Raw genomic sequence first — 12,815 nt, forward strand, 5'->3', positions numbered from 1 at the left:
AGAATCTGAATTTGGAAACATTTGACAGCAACGCCTGGCTTTTCATCCATACAGGAAACATTTTCTCTGTATCCCTTTGAACTCTTGAGCTGACTGTTCTTGCCTCAGGAATCCTTAACCTGGTACCCATGGATCTTCCTGAGTGATCCTTGGATAAAATTCGGGATAAACAGATAAAGCAAATAAACACACAAATGCTAACCTGAATGTTATTTTTTCCCCCTCGTTCTGAAAACAAGGAAAAAAATTGGCAGCATTTAAAACTTGGTCACCAATGGGAACCAAATATTTTCCCAGCACATCAGTGACAGATAATTTGAAATATCTTTTATTTATTCATTTATTTGTCTTTTTGCCTTTTCTAGAGCTGCACCCGTGGCATTATGGAGGTTCCCAGGCTAGGGGTCCAATCGGAGCTGTCGCCGCCAGCCTACACCAGAGCCACAGCAACTCGGGATCTGAGCCGCATCTTCGACCTACACCACAGCAACTCCAGATCCTTAACCCACTGAGCGGGGCCAGGAATCAAAGCCGCAACCTCATGGTTCCTAGTCGGATTTGTTAACCACTGCGCCACGACGGGAACTCCTGAAACATCTTTTAGAGTCACTGCTACTTGCAAATCTCAGTTGTTACTAGACTTCCCACCGGATGTGCCCTTCACTGTGTTAATAAAAAAGCACATTTTTCTCACATTATACACTTGCTTAAGTCATTTTTTTGGTAACTGTGTTTTAGCATAACTGTTTTTCTTCGCCAGCCTATGCATCTTTCATACATTTAGAAACACTTCTGAGAAGGGCATCACAGCCTTCCCTAGACCCCCAACAGGGTCGATGGCATAAAAAAAAAGACTGCGCTCCTGCAAAGAGCTGGGAAGCAGGCCATTTCTTTAACAAATGATTCATTCTTTGGGCACAATGTGTTACAAAATTTCTTTGCCGTCTCACCAAAACTTGCACATATAAGAGGGAGGGAAGGTCTTCACAGAAATATCTCATTCATTCAGGCCTTCCTGAAACAAACATTATTTGGGCACCGACTGTGTACCACTGTGAGGGGCATGGGAGGCGGGTCGGACCCGAACGCCGCCTTCGCAGTGCTGGCCTCGAGACTGGTGGAGACAACACTACAACAATCACAGCGCCTCTAATTAGGTAACACAACGGTGACAGGGCCTGGGGTGGGTGCACGGAGAACCCCCTGACCAGGACTGCTTGGCCGAGATCTGCAGGACGGGGAGGCGCTGACTGGGCAGAGGGATGGAGAGTGAGCTGCACGGCGTTGACTTGCCCAGGCTCAGGAAAGCCAACTGAGGACCTTCCGGGGATTCTGTGATCTGGTTGTGAAACACAGCCAGTATTTTAAAAAATTAACTCTATAAAACAATTGGATGAGTTACATTTAAAACAACGAAAAGAAATCCCTCGCGCGCTGCTCCCGAGGTCCCCACGGGGGTGGGGGCGGGCTTTCTGTTTTCTGACATCGGTCAGCCACGGTGGGGGTCACTGCTACTCGTTTCCAACATCCCCTTTCCTCTGCGAGCCCCTGGACCCCTACAACTCCTATCACCTCCCACCTCCCTGTCCTGCTTGCTTGTCTTGCCTCCAGAATTTCTAGCACCTTCCAACATCCTATATAACCGGATCATTCATCTCCTGTGTTTACCACTCTAACGTTACGCTCCATGGAGCAAGGGTTTTTTCCCTCCGTTGCCTTCCCCACCAGGTCTCCAGTTCTAGAACCATCCTGGCATAGAGGAAGCCTAAATAAATATGCATTGGAGGAATGAGTGTTGGGATCTGAACCCTTGTTATGAGTTGACTTTAGAGTCTGTTTCCTTAACCCTCATCCCTTCCTGGCTGAAGCAGCAGTGGCACGGCCCACTGCTCTGCCCTCTGCCCTCCGGCACACTGTGTTCTGACTCGCAGACTCTGGGATCTTTGACTTGAACTTGAATCCCAGCTCTCTGTGGCCACAAAACTAGATACAGATCCAAAATGCTTTACAGAAATTTGAGGGAAAAAAATATCCAGAAAAGCCAGAAAAATCCTCTGTCAAATGGGGATAATAATAGCACAGTCCAACCATTCTGAGAAGCCACCAAAATGCAACATTAGGAAGCAGGAAGAAAGAAAAAAATTGTTACTAATTATAAAAATAGCCCACGGACTCTAAGACTTACAGGAACTTTAGAAACGTTTAGAGTTGCCACATAAGATACAGGATGTCCAGTTAAATTTGAAATTCGGGTTAAAAAAATGAGTATTGTCTTAGGATCCTCTTATCTCCTTGGAGCCCACTACTTGGGACATCTCCAAACCAGGAAATCATCATCATTATTATTATTTTTGCTTTTTAGGGCTGCATGTGCAGCATACGGAAGTCCCCAGGCTAGGGATCGAATCAGAGCTACAGCTGCCAGCCTACACCACAGCCACAGCAACATGGGATCGGAGCCGCATCTGCAAACTACACCACAGCTCATGGCAATGCTGGATCCTTAACTTACTGAGTGAGGCCAGGGATCGAACCCGCATCCTCATGGAGCCTCATCAGGTTCGTTACCGCCGAGCCACGACGGGAACGCCTATACAAGGAAATTATGTGTGTATCTGGATTTCAAATGTATTGGGATCCCGCATATTATTTGCTAACTCTGGTACATCTAGTTAGAAAGGCCCAGATGCATGTCCTAGACTCAGCGAAACAAGGGTGTGTCGGCGCATTGGGAGGTGTGAGCTGAAGGAATTATGGTAGGAAAAACCTTAGATCGTCACCTGGCACATAGTAGGCCCTCAGTAACTACTGGGTTGCTGTAAAGTAGCTCATACCGGTTCAACAGGCTCGTTTCCTCCAGCCGGGGGCTCCCAGGAAGCTCAGTGTTCCAGCCCCAGGTCTTGGCACACATCATCTTACCCTGAAAGAATCCAATATATTTATTCAGTGAAGAGAGACTCACTTTTTCCCCTCAATGAATGGAAGAATACCCCTTTAAAAACTCCATGAATGGAGCGCTTCCACTTTGTTTTTCACCCCTCTTCTGTACTGATTGGCCCACGGTCTCAATCCTTTGACTGCTCACAGGGTCGGTGGGGGGCGGGGGGGTGCAGTCTGTTCTAAACTTTCTCTGCAGTGCGGGAAGCGAAGACTTTAGAGAAGCCCTGGCCTCAAACTCCTCTCCTCCAGGAGCCTTCCAGCGCTACCTTTGGGAGCTCAGGTGCCTGCAGCCAACTGCATTTCCAAGCTACTGGTGAAACCGCTTCATTAGCCTAAGTGCAGGGCTGCGGGCTGCCTGGGAAGCGGTATTAACCCCGCATGTCCCATGCACATGGAGGCCCCCAGGGTCGCCCGGGCCCTTCTAGACAAATTCTCTTGCAGTGGCCAGAACGCACTCCAGTTGGTTCCGAGTCTGTTTCAAACCACTACCACCAATAACGTAAAAATAACAGAAATATGGACTCATGGCCCAACATTCTAAATAGGACACGCGTGTAAAGTGAGACCTAAACGTGGTCTGAACACTCATCGCCTGCACTCCAGCTTCGCTTCCCAAAGTAAAAATTGCTGAGTTTCTAACATACATATAGGAATGTTCTACACCCAAATTATAAGTATACATCACGTCTGTAAGCGTTTGTATATATTTGGGATATATTTAGGTTCTTGATCTTTGGCACCAAAGATCTTTGTTCTGTTGATAGTTAGTTTTTCTAATTAAGAATGAATGATATCAGTTGAACACTACGCAGTCATTCTAAGTGCATTGCCCGTTTTATATGGATCTGTTCACCCATAAATAGCTGTTCTACTTATTTTGACAACTGGGATTATAACATATATGCATAGGGGACCTGCCTTGGTGGTGGAAAGATCCACCCTGGCTGTGTTTAATGTCCACACATTAGAGCTGACTGTTCTTTCCTCTAAGGCTGCACGACAGTCAACAGGAAGGACAGGTTATCATTTATTTAACAAGCCTCCTATTAGGAACCATTTAGGGTGCTTCCAGATTTGTGCCATTAAAAAATATATATATATACATGCAGGGAGTTCCCGGCATGGCTCAGCGGTAACAAAGTGGACCAGTATCCATGAGGACACAGGCAATCCCTACACTTTCTCAGTGGGTTGAGGATCTGGCATTGCCCTGAGCTGTGGTGTAGGTCACAGACATGGCTCGGATCCTGTGCTGCTGTGGCTGTGGTGTAGGCCGGCAGCTGTAGCTCCAATTCAACCCCTAGCCTGGGAAACTCCATATGCCACGGATGTGGAACTAAAAAGACTCTCTCTATATATATTATATATACATTACATTTCCATATATTATATATATATATTTCCATATATATGGAAAGGTAAACAAGACATGGCAACATCCTTGAAGTGGTGGTGATGGTGATGGTGCATCTTCAAAGAAGTCCTGTCTGCCCAGGTTTGGACCAATCAGAAGGAAGCAGGCAGTGGTCCGCCGGGGATTCTGTGTTAACACTTTTTCTTTCTTTCTTTTTTTTAGTCTTTTCTAGGGCTGCACCCACGGCATATGGAGGTTCCCAGGCTAGGGGTCGAATCAGAGCTGTAGCTGCCAACCTACACCAGAGCCACAGTGATGCTGGATCTGAGCCGTGTCTGTGACCTACACCACAGCTCACGACAACAGCAGGTCCTTAACCCACTGATCGAGGCCAGGGATTGAACCCACAACCTCATGGTCCCTAGTCAGATTCCTTTCTGCTGCGCCACGATGGAAACTCTAACACTTTTTCCCTTTCTATTCCCTTTCTCCCTAACTCAGTCTCTCTGCCTGTCAGGTCTTTGAAGAGCTGAGCCCACTTCCCTTGCTGAACCCAGTGATCCTGTGGAAATCCAGATGTGATTCCTCTGGGAATCCTCCCCAGCCCCTTTCCTGGGGGGGGGGGTCCTGTCCTTTCTCTGCTACCCCAATCCCTGATCACACTTTGTTGTTCTCCCTGGTTCTCTGTCCCCTGCCCCCAATAATGTGTGAGCCACATGAAGGCAGCTAGCCATGTTAAAACCATATCCCCAGTGTCTAGCGTGAGTGAATGGCACTGGTGGCTCCTATGTGCACTTAGTGAAGGGATGGGCAAGCCTGGGAGGCTCTGGCTTAATGCAGCATGGAGGGCAGCATGTGCGTGCCTTCAGACTCCATGAGAAGGGGTTGGGTAGGGGAGTAAAGGGTTGGGCTGGGACTGTGTTCCTGCCATGGGTTATCTTAGACTGCCAGCTTCAGACACTCTTGAGAGGCACGCAGTGCCCAGCATCACGGTGACTCACTCTCAGCATCGTGAGTGCTGGCTCCACCCACCCCTGGTGTTCATGTCGACAAAGATCTAGGGAAACAGGAACAGTATTACTGATTAATATTGTGCTGGCCTCCCCATATGGTACCCAGATCCTACAAGTATTTCACCTGGATGCTGGCGCACAGAGATCAGAGTTTTAACCACGTTGCTGGGCACATGGGTTTTTCTTTTTCCTGAAGTTCTCATCATCCCTTTTGGTTTAACAGGTGTGCACGCAGGTGTTTTATGTGTCAAATCTCCGATGTGCTGCGGGACACAAATTGGTACTGATGGGCTCAGGAGGCAGAGACCACGGAGAAATCTCTGCAGAAGTGGAGGAGGGCTCACGTGTGTATGTGACAATGTGGGCGAGAGTGAGCAAAGGCATCTGAAGTGGGTGTGTGGGTGTGTGATTTGTCTACAAGAGCAAGGGAAGACGCTCCAAGGACAATCCTGGTTTGGGAGGATCCTCAGCATCTCCGGTGGGTGTCAGGGTATTTTCATCTTTGAATGTGGGAGTGAGCAAATGCGTTCTGGAGTAACACCTACTCCAGAGGGGATCCAACGGTGGAAAGAAGAGGCCGTATCAGAGCTGTGCCGTGGAAGAGATCGCACTGTTCTCATCACCGAGATAACCTTCCACAACACGGTGGTGCACGTTCTTTAGAAATTATTCTGGAGTTCCCGTCGTGGCGCAGCGGTTGGCGAATCCGACTAAGAACCGTGAGATTGCGGGTTCGGTTCCTGTCCCTGCTCAGTGGGTTGATGATCCGGCGTTGCCGTGAGCTGTGGTGTAGGTTGCAGGCGCGGCTCGGATCCCGCATTGCTGTGGCTCTGGTGTAGGCCGGTGGCTACAGCTCCGATTCAACCCCTAGCCTGGGAACCTCCATATGCCACGGGAGCGGCCCAAAGAAACAGCAAAAAGACAAATAAATAAATAAATTTTTCTGTGTGTGTGTATGTATGAGACACCATGCTGTACTCACCAATTATCTACGGTGTAGTCAAATACGTTATGAGCATCTTGTCAGGTCATTAAATGTCCGTTCACTACCTTAGTTCTCAGGGCTATCTAATATTCTACTTTATGATGGGGTTATGACGCATTTTTCTTTCATTGCGAAATATTTAGGTTTCTAACTCCCAACGCCCATGAACAATCCCTTGGAAATAAAAATAGAATCTGGGCAATCAAATAAAGTCTAACCTTTTCCTTTTCCTTTGTGCTGAGTCCAGTTTCGCTGGGTGGCTTGGAGCCTCATGCAGAGGCCCGGCTCCTGGACCTTCAGACGGGCGTTCTTTGCACCACAACGCGGCACTTGCTGCTTCCACCCGCAGGCTGCGTGGGGAAGCACTGCGCATGACACGCAATTCAAGATTCAAAATGGCGGCAGTGGCTCGCGGGCAGCGACTGCGCACGACAGTTGGAGCCAGAGCCTGGGTGCCTCCCAGCTGCGGATGTCCCGCGAGAACTCTGCGTCCTCCCCGAGACCCTGTTAAAAAGCCCCGCGCACAGCCTGTCGGGAGAGCGTGCTCTGCAGCACAAGCTCCTGTTATCTCTTCGTTCTTTCCTTCGGGGGTGACGCTTTCTTTTGCGAACCTATCTTGTTTAATTGGCTCCAAGGACGCCAGGCGGAAGGACACTTGGATAGGTTCGGCTCTAAGGGTAAGTAACAGCTTATTTTCTGTTTGTCACTCTTTATTCCAGCGCAGTTTGACTTGTAAAAATATCAGTTTACCAAATGGAATGCCGTTTGGGGAAAGGCTTAGTGCATACTCAAGTGTGTAAATTTTTGCCGTGTTCATGGTCAGCTTCGGCTCACACAAGTGAGTTGCTTTCTTGGCCTTAACCCTTTGGGAAGTGTTGAGGGCAAAGACAGTTCCTAATTCTTGCCTTGAGGTGTCCCGACCCCTACACAACGCTGAGCATATGGTGGGCATTGGGCAGGAGAGGTCAGGTGTGAGGTGGTCCCTGATTGGCAGCAGCTGGCTGCCATAGCGTCTTGAAAACAGTAATCACAGTTGGTAGTTTTTTTAAATTAAGGGGTAGATCATTGAGATAACTTTCTAATTCATTTGTATGTATATATATCATAAATGTATATAGCTCAGTGGATTTTCACTCACTGAACAAGCCTGAGAAAACAACCAGATCTAGACATAGAATATTCTAGCACCCCCAAAACTCTTAACCCCCTTACACTCCAGGCATTCATTTCTGTTTTGTTTTGTTTTGCTTTGTAGTCATTGTAGGTGGGTTTTGTTTCGTTTTGTTTTTCAAATACAACCTTTGCAAATGGAATCTTGCCTACAGCCTGGGGAGAGCAAGCCCTCATTGTCAGTTGCTGGTACAAGGAGCTTTGGGCTGGTGAGGGGGACTGTTGATGCAAATGCAAGAAGACAAAATATAACAATAACAAAAAATTAAGGCATTTAGAAGAGCTGATGAGATGCAGTTGGAGGTTAAGAACATTTACAAAAATGTCATCCTTCTAAACCTCTGAGTCCAGACCTCCAAGGGAGAAAATTCATACTTGGTACTATCAGGGCTTACATTCATTTCATCTGCATTCTTCATTCCATCTAGCCAGTATTTTAATTGACTACCTACTACAGGTCTTAGACCATTGTGCGTGCTGGAGAGAGCAGGAATCAAAATCAGTAAACCCTCTGCCCTCAGGGACAGACAGAGAAGGGAATAAGAAAAGCAGATTGCAAGTGAAATGGATGGGGCGCTGCTAGAGCAATGAGATGCGGTGAGGGGACTGGTGGTGCCAGCAGGCAGCCCTGTTTTCTACAGGCAGCCAGAGGAGGACCTCACAGGAGGACCTTTAGAAAGTAGCCATGGAGCCACACATGGAAAGAACATTCCAGGAAGAGGCCCCAGCTGGGGCAAAGGCTTGGAGGCCAGAGCTATGGGGCCTGTCTGAGGAATGGGAATGAGACTCAAGTGGTTGGAGTCAGAGGCCTGAGAGGAGGAGTCTGGACTTGAGCTTAGGTTGTTTTCGGGGGTGTGTGTGTGTGTGTATCGTTTCTACTTTATACCTGGACTTTCTCCTTTTACAGGAGGAACTGGGAAATAGGATGTCAGGATGTTCTAGGTATGCCTTAAATTTGAAAGCATGGGAGTGCCCTTCATGGCTCAGTGGTTAATGAATCCGACTGACTAGGAACCATAAGGTTGAGGGTTCGATCTGTGGCCTTGCTCAGTGGGTTAAGAATCTGGTGTTGCTGTGAGCTGTGGTGTAGGTCGCAGACATGGCTCGGAGTCCGCGTTGCTGTAGCTCTGGTGTAGGCCGGCGGCTACAGCTCCGATTCGACCCCTAGCCTGGGAACCTCCATATGCCGAGGGAGCAGCCCTAGAAAAGGCAAAAAAACAAACAAAACCATGAAGAGGAGTAACTCACTTCATCTAGGGGAACGTAAGTGTGTTTCACTGGGTGGGTGGAGAGGCATATGGTGAGGACCTTGTAGGTGGTTGTGGGGATTGTGTGTTTACTTTGGGGGAAATGGGGAGCCATGGTAGGGTGGGGAGCATAAGAGTTACATGACCTGGACTAGATTACCAAGATCACTCTGATGGCTATTGGGGTATTTATGGGGGGGAGGAATGGAACAGGAAAATCAGTTTGGAGGCTAGTACAACAATCCAGAGGAGAGATTTTTCCCCCAGTTATTTTTATGGTTTATCAAACACCCCAACATTTGTGGCTTAAAGCATCAGTAGTTTATTATTTCTCATGGTTCTGTGAGCCACCTGGGCAGTTCTTTTGCTTCACACATATCAGCTGGGTTCTGTTTTCCTCCATCTTTGCATGTCTAGTAATTTTTTTTTTTTATCATTGTTTGCCCATATGATTTGATCTTGTTGGGTGTGGGGTGTTTTTATGCTTCCATGAACAGTCTCAAGCTTTATTGTGGGATGCAGTTCGATAACCCAGAAACATTTTGATCCTTTCAGGTCTTGCTTTTAAGATTTGTTAGGATCAGAGTGGCGTTTAGTGTTCAGGGTTAATTATTCCCTACTTTGAAGCAAGACCCTTCTGCTTGTTCTGCCCATTACCTGGGAGTCGTGAGGTTGAACAGCCTGGCTGTGTGAGCTCCAGTGTGATTGGCTCTAGTCTGGCGATGGTTCTCTCTGCTGCCTCGTGACGTTTCTTCTGGGGTGTGTACTGGTCAGTATTCAGCTGAAGACCTCACGTGGGTCCTTTGCAGGTCTCTCGAGTTCTCTCTCCCTGCCCCACTCGTCTCTCTGGTATCCTGCCTGCTGGACTCTGGCTACCTAAGTCTCAGCTCCGTCTCTAACTCAGAGTGTCCATCCTGCGCCTCCTGGGTTTTCCTTCCTCAAACCTTTGAGATGCTTCTTAACCATCCCAGCAGAGATTCCTTGAACTATCCAGAAGAGTCCCCTACAGCACCCCAGACTTCTCTTAAGATGTGTCAGGGATGGCATTCCCGTTGTGGCACAGTGGTTAACGAATCCGACTAGGAACCATGAGGTTGCGGGTTCCATCCCTGGCCTTGCTCAGTGGGTTGGGGAGCCGGCGTTGCGGTGAGCTGTGGTGTAGGTCACAGACGCAGCTCGGATCTCATGTTGCTGTGGCTCTGGTGCAGGCCGGTGGCTACAACTCCGATTCGACCCCTTAGCCTGGGAACCTCCATATGCCGCGGGAAGCGGCCCTAGAAAAGGCAAAAAAGACAAAAAAAAAAAAGACAAAAAAAAAAAAAAAAGATGTGTCAGGGACTCACGTGGGTCTCCTGTGGAATGAAACGTTGCCTGTCAAGTGATTGCCTTGACCTTTGAGGTCAATCTGGCAACTCGACTGTAACTCCTTAAATTATTTCATGTACTAGGTCTTTGATTTGGTCAATGAACCTCAGAACTTTAGCTTTTTCTCTTCTGTGTTCAGCTAAAGGAAAACAATGCACTGGTGATTGTCTTTATCCCTTATTTTGAGTGTACGTGGAAGAGATTGTGCTTTTGATTAGTGGGCTGCAGTGATGTGTGTTAGTTGTAGTAGCTTAAGTACTGGCATCAGTGAATGATATGCTCTTATAAATACTGGTTAGAAAGTATTTAAGGCACTCTTATAATAATACCACGCTCACTTGCCAGCTTCTATATCAGCCAAGACCCTTGATTGCAAATCGTGGAGGTCCACCTCAAACTAGCTTAAGCAAAACTCCTAAAAGAAACCTCCTTACACGAATGGAATGTGTAGGCTCATGTAGCTCAGTGCTTAAGAGGTAGGGAGGCAGGGCCTGATTCAAAGTCTTCAGCTGGCGCTCCTTTTCCTTCTCAGTTCTGCTTACCTCTCCCTGTCTGCATTCTCAGGTTGGTGGGAACAAGTTTCTGTCGGCCTTAGAGTTATGATCTCAGCAGTAGAGAACACTTTCCCCAGTATCTCTCCTGTGGGCAAGGGCATCCCAGTTGGCCAGGGGTGGCTCCCGTGCCCATCCTTGATGTGGGGTCAGAAGGAGGTTAGGACCCCAGAGGGGCAGGACCAGAGCAGGGTTCCTCATTCCCGGCAGCACCGATGTTCTGGGCCCTGTAATTCTTTGCTCTGCGAGCTGTCCTGTGTGTCCTAGGATGTTTACCAGTGCCCTTGGCCTCTACCCTTGAGATGCCAGTCTAACCTGCACCCCCTATTGTGACAATCCCAAAACTCCCCAAATGGTGTCAGAAGTGCCCTGGCTGGCAGAACCACTGCTATGGAGTGAGAGTAGTTTTCTGTGGGGAGAGATGCTGGCTGGGAAAAGTGCGTTTTCTGAGCAGAACAGAAGAGGTGGATGCGCTGGGATCTGTTAGTGTCCTCTGACCCTCTGTGATGGGTACAGTTTAGTGCAGCGCTTTAATTCTTACAGTGTTATTTTGTGACAGGGTTCGTAAACCTTGGGAGATACCTGCGAACACGTGAGAGGTGTATGAACGTTGTAGCAAAACCAGAAGAGGTGAAAACCCTCTCGTGTTACGTGTTAGGGCAGGAGCAGTAGACTAAGAAGGAACTACCAAGGTGCATTTTGGCTCAGTCTTGTCCTAGGTGTTCCATCTTTTTAAAATCATTTATTCTCCTTTAATCTTTGCCTTTCTCCAGTATAAAAGACGATTAACGAAGTCAGACAAAATAATAAAACAATTAAATGATTAAAATAATATATGTGAAAGCCCTGGATAAACTCTAAATGGCAGGCAAACTGAAGGTATTATTTAAAATGTACTCTTCAATTAGCTGAATGTGGAAGCTACTTGGGTGATCTCTGAGTTTCTGGATTACTCCGCTCAGAAGGTGTCCTCGGGTTGTTTATTGCGTGACTGTGGAGCGTTGCGTTCTTCTTGTTCTCGCTCTTCCTCCCTCCCTCTCGGCTCCTTCTCTCCTTCTCTGGTTTGTTGATTTATGTAGAGATGTCAGTGCTGCAAGAAAGAGGATGGTTATTTTTACTTTCTAGTATGTTCCAGGAGGCAAACGAATTGCTCACCTGGTTAATTACTGATCTCTTCTGTTCCTGCTGTTTAAAAAGGAAAGAAAAACATTTCCAGCTCATTGAGCCACCTGGTGGGTGAGCGTGCTAGGATGATCCTGTCCTCATGAAGGCAGACAGACGGTAGGTCCCAACAACACATCGTATGTGTGTTTGCAGCTTTTTGGCTCTGTTCCACCTTGGTCATAACCTAGCCAGTTAGTGCAGTGGGATTTAAGCTTCTGATCTTTGTCTCAACAAATCAGAAATTGCCAGAAAACGTTTGAACAAATCGTGGAACCCAGTTGTAGTCAAGGGTAGACTCTATCCCCGAAACAAACAGATGACCTAATCCCATGTCAGATGCAGGGACTAAATGATTCATCTCTTAAAAGAGACTTAGAGTCCGTGTTTATGTCCCGAGTGAAAGAGAGAAAATTTGCTTCTTGATCTAAACCAGTTGTAGGAAAATCTTAAGTGTGTCATCTTTTGGAGCAAACATGGTTTGACTTTTGGGTAAGATTCGTGATTAATTACACAAGACCGTCTCCAGAGGCTGGGGTCAGGGATGCTGCGTGTGTTCCTTTGCTGTTTGTAAAGACAGGCTCTCCCGGTGACGTCTCTGGTTGTGATCACCATCAGTGGATTGTTTCTCGTATTCTTGTTTCAAATCTAACAGTCACTGACATGACACATAGCATTTTGCAGCCAGTAAAATATCTCCTGAAAGACGGCTTCCTTCTCAGCAGGAAGCTTTGGAAACTTCCGGAGAAATTTGGCATTCTTTAAGTCAGAGACCACATGAATAATCATCACAGTTTACATGTGAAGAGTCTAAACTGCAGGAAATCACACACACACGCACACACACAAGAGCATTTTATTATGTGCTTGGCTAGGAGTCTGAATGTTTATAGTCTGGGAGCGGATCCTGTGAGCGTCTTTCTGCTGTTAGGGAGTGGCCACGTTCCCACCCCACACCCCCATCTACGGCCTTGGCCTTGGAATCAAAATAGCACTCATCCTACACTTCATAGGACTGGGGAGATGTTT

At 47.4% G+C, this 12,815-nt stretch overlaps 1 long non-coding RNA gene across 4 annotated transcripts in view; it reads left to right on the plus strand.

Moving 5' to 3' along the window:
- Positions 6,741 to 12,815, plus strand: part of LOC110257493 — a 43,409-nt gene continuing 37,334 nt past the window's right edge. The window contains exon 1 of one of the 4 annotated variants that reach the window (XR_002340129.1): positions 6,741 to 6,969. This is a non-coding gene — a long non-coding RNA (uncharacterized LOC110257493). The remainder of the gene's footprint in view (positions 6,970 to 12,815) is intronic. The other 3 variants (XR_002340128.1, XR_002340130.1, XR_002340127.1) reach the window with 3 other exon arrangements.

This window comes from Sus scrofa, chromosome 17 (genome assembly GCF_000003025.6).
Source record: "Sus scrofa isolate TJ Tabasco breed Duroc chromosome 17, Sscrofa11.1, whole genome shotgun sequence".
Taxonomy (NCBI): Eukaryota; Metazoa; Chordata; class Mammalia; order Artiodactyla; family Suidae; genus Sus; species Sus scrofa.